Source organism: Triturus cristatus, chromosome 1_2, assembly GCF_964204655.1.
Source record: "Triturus cristatus chromosome 1_2, aTriCri1.1, whole genome shotgun sequence".
In the NCBI taxonomy this organism is placed as follows: Eukaryota; Metazoa; Chordata; class Amphibia; order Caudata; family Salamandridae; genus Triturus; species Triturus cristatus.
This window is the reverse complement of record NC_140580.1, coordinates 606353724-606360627: the sequence shown is the minus strand read 5'-3', so window position 1 is coordinate 606360627 and position 6904 is coordinate 606353724.

Sequence of the window (6904 nt, the reverse complement as noted above, 5' to 3'; positions counted from 1 at the left end):
AAATTTTAAGCTATAAAATAGCCCCTAAAAGATAAAAGTGACAACCATGGACCCCTAGTCATGCAACACTGAGTCAAAGTTGAAAAATATGGCCACGTGTGATGGAGTGCAAGTCGGATACAAAAAGTGGGTTGGGCCCAGTCCGCGCTTACCTACGGACTTAGATGAAATTTCGACAACAGTCTTTGGAAAGGTAGATGTTTAGCTGGGCAAGACTGTAGGTAGCATCCGAGGAGGAGGGGTCATTGTCGGGGAGACCCTGGATAAAATTGAAGAGAACATTTCCTCATTTGGACTTAGTCTCTTTTCTGGAAGTCGAAAATCTCTGGCAGGACAAGGATGGAGGTTGTAGCTGACGAAAGTTCTACGAGGCAGATACCCCTTTGACGAAGGACCACTGAATAGGATTTGTTGCTACGGAGAAGAATGCAGTGGGAGCTGCCGCAAGGTCAGGGCGACTGAAGATGCACCTTTGGCAGATACACAAGCAGGTTGGTTCCAGTCGCCTCTTGGTTCTCAGAGAATTAGCCAAAAATGTTTAAGGCCCAAGTTTTAGATTTGGGCTATCTGGGCACCTTTACCACCATATTTAAGGTCACTATAGAGGGGCCCCACTTGGGGGTTTAGGACTCACTCATGCTGGGGCCAGGTGCGGGTTCAAAATGGTCGAGCCTTTTCTGTCCATGAGGCTTTAATCAGGAGGCTAGCCAACTAGCCTTTGGAGCCACTTTGGCAGTCCTGGGTTCAGCAGTAGACAGGGCTCAAGAAGCAAGGCAGGCGTCTAAGGGCTCAATGCAGGATTTAGTCAGCAAAGCAGTCCTTCCTGGTGAAGCAAAGCACAGGCCACAGCACCAGGCAGTCATCCGAGAGTCCTTCTGCAGGCCCAGAAAGGGAACAAAGAGTGGGTCTGATGGTCCTATTTTTATATCTGGTGCCTTCTTGAAGTAGGAGAAGTTTTCACAGAGTTCTCTTTGAAGTGGTTGAGGTTTTTAAATTACAGTTTCTCAGACACCAAACATTAAGTTCCCAATCAAAAGTAAGCACTTATTAGGCCTCACAGTAGGTAAATACGAATTTAGGAATCTTTCACTACCAGAGCTTGTAAAATTTAAAAGTACATGTGCAACCTTTTAATTACAATGCACCTTGCCTATGTGCTACTTGGTCCCTACCTGGGGGTGATTTATATGCAATAAAAGAGATGTTTAAGGTTTGGCAAGGGGGTTATATTGCCAAGTTGAATTGGCAGTATAAAACTGCATTCAGGCTACAATAGCAGACCTTGAACATATTTTAAGGAGCTACTTAAGTTAGTGGCACAATAGGTGATGCAGGCCCACTAGCAGCATTTAATTTACAGGCCCTGGGAAAATGGTATACCACTCTACAAGGGACATATAAGTAAATTCAACATGCCAATAACGTTTAAGCTAATTTTACCATGTTTAAAGGGGAGAGCACAAGCACTTTAGCACTAGTTAGCAGTGGTAAAGTGCACAGAGTCATAGAGCCAACAAAAGCTAATTCCAGTAAGAATAGATGGGTAAAGGAAACAGGTTTAATGGAATACCACACTAAGGCTGAAAGGTTTAACACGTGTTTCCCCCCAGGTGAAAGTGGGGAGAATTACCCAACTCCATGGAGCTCTCATCACTGAGCCGGAAGACCATAGACAGACCATCAGCATTGGAATGGTCTGAACCAGTGTGGTGTTCATCTGTGAAGTCCATTTCGTCTAGGGAGATGGACCACCTCAACAGTTTTGGATTTTCACTCCCTCATATGCATGAGCTATTTGAGGGGCATGTGGTCTATCTGAACTTGGAAGTGAGTCCAAACCAGGTAGAATCTCAGCTTCTTCAGTGCACAGACCACAGCAAAGGCTTCCCTTTCAATGGCACTCTACCTCTGTGCCCCCGGGAAGTAGCCTACTAGAGATAAAAGCTACGGGTTAGTCTAGGCCCTCCTCATTCAGCTGTGATAAGACTGCCCCAATGCCATACTCTGAATCATGTCTGCAGAATGAAATCCTGGGAAAAGTCAGGGGCCTTGGGCACAGGGGCCGTGCATATGGCCTGTTTGAGGGTGTCAAAGTCTTTCTGACAGGCCTATGTCCTGATCATCTTCTCAGGCTGCTTCTTGGAAGTCAGCTCAGGTAAGAGGGCAACAATGCTGCCATAACCCTTAACAAAATTCCTGTACTAACCATTGAGGCCATCTTTTTATGTGTTATTTTGCAAAAAGATTAAAGCCAAAGTAAAAAAATGATCACCGCTCGATATCACTTGCTGGGGCAGAACTGAAGCAGTAAAATACTGACCCCCACCCCAAGTACTGGATTTAATTTCTATGCTAACTGTGCAATTTCCTACTTACTATTTTCACCAACAGATAAACTCATCTTGAAATGTATTTAGAATAATTAAAAACTAGAATATGAGTTTAAACAATTTACCATTAATGCAGGATTAGGATTGCCAGATTTTTGTGAATACCATTTGAAATTTTTAGTAGCAACCAGTGTGTTATGGTCACAAGATACTCACTTAGATATAGAACCTAAATGCCTTACTATAGAAAAAAAGTCTGGTTGATACTCTTCCTTTACCTGTTTTACACTCTATTTCTTATATGTTTTTTGCTTCCCCTATTATCATCGTGACACAATTAGCACTATTAATATTTGATACTTTCTTTCATACTAATATGGCTTTTTCCAAAGAAATTTCATTTCTGTATAACTCTCATTTACACTTTAAGAAAAATGTATCTTTATGGACGTTGTGAAGTAAAGCATTCATTTTACTTTTCCATTGCATTTGTCAAATAAATATCTTTCATTCTTTTTTAATTATATAAATATGTAATACTGTGGAACACTATACTAAATGGTTTCCCCTTGGCATCAATAGTTCTAAAAGTTCAGTGTCTATATTATTCTATAGTATTTCTGAGAAAAGAAAACTTGTTAGATTTTTTCGCTGAACAATGGCAAAACATCTGGTTAGATAATATTTCCTGCACCTCGTTATGAAACTATGCATTTTATTTAAATGCTTTATGACACCGGATACCGCCACGGGACTTCAATTCCCGGTTGTCTCAGCGGCGGCGCGCTCTATCCACGCCGCGCCAGCGCCAAGAGGCGCATTTAAGCAACTCAGAGCCCCGCTTCGCGGGACGCGCGCGAGACGAGCCGGGGCGAAGCCCGGGCCAAAGGCGGGCCCGTTTTAGCCCGTTCTAGTCCGGTAACGGCCGGGTCGGGCCACCCCCCCTGCATCAATCTTACACATCCACATCCAAGGTTAGTGAGTGGCTGCTTATACTCCTTGTGAAATTCATTACCTTCACCAGTTGGTTGCCCTTATCCGGACATTATGTCTGCCTCTCCATTGATTGGAAGGGATACTAGAAAATTAACGGGAGGGGCGATAATGGGCACTCTGGATAATTTTTTAGTTAGAGTGTCCTCAGTTTTGGCAAAGGATATCGAGTTAACAGAGAAAAGACTATCTTTGGACATTGCCCTGGATATAAGATCTTCTATGGGTGAGCTAGCCGAAGCCCGGTCTCCAGTCTCACAACGGACTAATACCTTTGCCTCAGGGATATCTATGGAGGAGGGAGGGAGGAGTCGATCACCAGATATAGCTGGATTATTGATCAATCAGCTACCCTGTGCTGTCAGTTCACCGGATAGGAGTTCGGATATAAATACCTTTACTCTGTCAGGGGTCACACGTTCATCTAATATTAAAACCCGGTCAGCTAGTAGTGTCAAGGTGGGGTCGGCCCAATGTGTACAGGGTCCGTCAGCAAAACGGATTCATAATGACGCTAAAGTACAGATTCCTAGGAAGAAGCCAAAACCTGGAAAAGCTTTGTTGCCTAACAAGCTCTTAACCCAAGGTCCCTCTCAAATCTCTGAAGGCTCAGAGCCTGTAAGTGATGAAAGGATCTCTCATCTCCGGGACGATGACAAAGGCCTGATTGAGATGGGACCATAATTTTGGACAAAGCTGGAGTGCCTTCTCAAGAAGGCTTGTGCCCCTTTAAGAGAGAGATTGGATCTAATTGAACTGTCGCTTGCCTCATCTCGGGTTAGAGAGGGAAAGCAGGTCAATGGGCCAATTAGCATTCAAGCAGGCGACGAGGGATCAAATGTAATTAATGTATCTGTCGTAGATATTCCCCCTAAAGTTCTGAATAAAGAGAGCGATAGCGGTACCTTGGCAGCAGTTATGCGACCCCCAGATCCCCGGGTACATTGCCCTACATCAGCCCTCAATCAGTTGTTATTTGCCGAACGACCGAGAGAAAGGGATAGGACGCACCAAAGAGAGACCAGCAGGCCTGCAACCCACCAGCAAGCCATGCATAAAAAGACTACTGCTCATAGCGAAACTACCCTACCGAATATTCAGCTCCCCCCCCCCCCCCCCCGAGTCTTCTCCTTATGTGGTGGTTCTGGTGGGGGTTCCTTCACTAAGTCAGGATAAGAAGGAATCATACTTGGAGTTAAAAAACAAATGCATTTTCTGGCTTAACAAGAACCGCCCTTTGCCTTCCCATGTATCTGCAGAAATTCTTTTCGCTAGAAGAGTGGGATGGGTGGGGAATAAACCGAAGTCTGTGGAAGGGGACTGCATAGTTATTAATTTTAGGAACAGAAGGGTGGTGGATTATATCTGCGAATGGTACCAAAGAGACTCAGAATCAGTAATTCATTATTTTCCCCTGTCCTATTTCTACGTAATTGAGTATCCTTGGCGGGGGAAAAACATCCAATTGGGGGGCAAAAGAATTGGAGCGTCCCGGGGAATATAACGCTTTCTAACAGGTTTGACGGGCTAATTGGTTTGGAATATTACGATTGACTGCAAGATGACAATTGTGTTCGGAGGGCTAGTAATGTAGTCCATAATGAGGGTGATGTCGTCAAGAGCATAAATGAAACAGAAAGCTCTGACGCAAACATTGATCCCCAAGTGCCTACATGTAAAATTCTGAGCTGGAATATAGCTGGGTTGAGAAGCAAGTGCAGGGATAGGATTTGGCTGGGTGATTTAAAGTCATATCACATAATAGCACCCCAAGAAACCTGGGACATAAACAATAATTTCACCATAGATGGGTATTCACATTTTTTCACTCCTGCGATACAGGCCCAGTCTGGAAGAGCAAAGGGAGGTTTAGCAATATTTTTCTCCCTGAAATTAAATGGCTCATTAAAACAGCTTGTTGCGGCCTGCAATAATTGTCTGATAGTGGAGTTACCACTGCCACAATCTGAGAAACTGCTATTGGTTAATTTTTATAACTCTCCTAAGAGTGAGAGTCTAAATCAATTTTTAACCTGCCTAGAGGATTTCCTAGTAACTTATAAAGCTAAATACCCGAGCTCTGAGGTTATCCTCATGGGCGATTTTAATATTCATCCATGTGCTCAAGCGTGTGTTTTTGATAATCTTGAAGGTCCCCCACATTCAGTTCACACGCATTTTGAACACACTAAGCAAGGGGAGGCACTTGAGAACCTCTTGGCCTCCGCGAACCATTACGAATCTGGGTGTGTCATGGGAGGTCCAAGGGCACCTACTTATAAAGGTACGGACCCGGGCACAGTTATAGATTATATATTTGTGACAGCGTTAGTTTTGCCTAGAGTGTTAATATACAAGGTGGGGACCTCTGCTTTTAGTGATCATAATCCCATGACTTTAGAAGTGGCCTCGGGGGCCCATTTAAGCTTTATTAAAACAGGGATCACGGGTACTAGGCGTGAGATAATACCAACTGACCAAGGCAGAAAGCTAAAATGGACAAAAGTAATCCCAGATACTTTTATGGGGGAAGTCCTGTCCAAAGTAGCGAGTGAGGTTACCATTTGCTTGGACACTGCTGCAGCAAGTACAACGATTGTGGGGGCTTTTGATGTTATCTGTAACCAAATTAACAGCAATTTGACTATGAAAGTTCATCCTACAATTAATAAACGAATTAGATGGTTTGATAACTCCTGTTCTAGGGCACACTCAGCTCTTCTTAAAGCATTGAAAGAGTGCCCTAGAAACAGGGAGCTAGTTAAGGAAGTCCTATAAACAGGCCATCAGGGTTAGGAAAAACCAGATTAAAGAAGAGGCATGGGATAAACTTTTGTCCCCGGAGATCCTGAGGGATAGTGGGAAATTCTGGTTAACCATTAATGAGCCCTTCTTCTCGGGAGAACATAATTCCCCTCTTGATTGTAACATTCCTGATGTCCAGTGGATAGCCCACTTTGAGAAGATCTATGGGAGTCAGATGGCAGAGAGTATGCTAGCTGCGATCCTTAATTTAGATTCAGTCCCAGCAGTGGTTTTTCAGGAGACTGAAGTGACAAGAGCAATTGAGGAGACTAGGAAAAACAAGGCGCCAGGACCGGACGGGGTCCCAGCGGACCTATTTAAAAGTTTCCCTAGATTTTGGGCAGGGATATTGACAAATGTCTTTAATGCTTCGGGTTTGAATTCATTTCCCGCTTCTTGGTCCAACTCTATTATTATCCCGGTCTTTAAAAAGGGCCAAAGAGATGATCCATCATGCTATAGGCCTATCTCCTTGATAGACTCTGCGGTGAAAATATTAGGCAGAGTTATTCTGGCGAGGCTGTCAGACTGCCTTGAGGGGAGAAGGATCTTGTCTAATGCTCAGTACGGTTTTAGAACCAAAAGGAGCACGTTAAACCAATGTCTTAACCTACAGCTCCTCATCACTAAATATACCATAGCAAAAAAGGGTTCCCTTTACATGGGGTTTATGGACCTCTCAACGGCATTCGACAAAGTAAATAGGTCGAAGCTGTGGCAAATTTTACTGAATATTGGTATTGACCATGCTTTAGTTAAATTCCTGGCCGATCTTC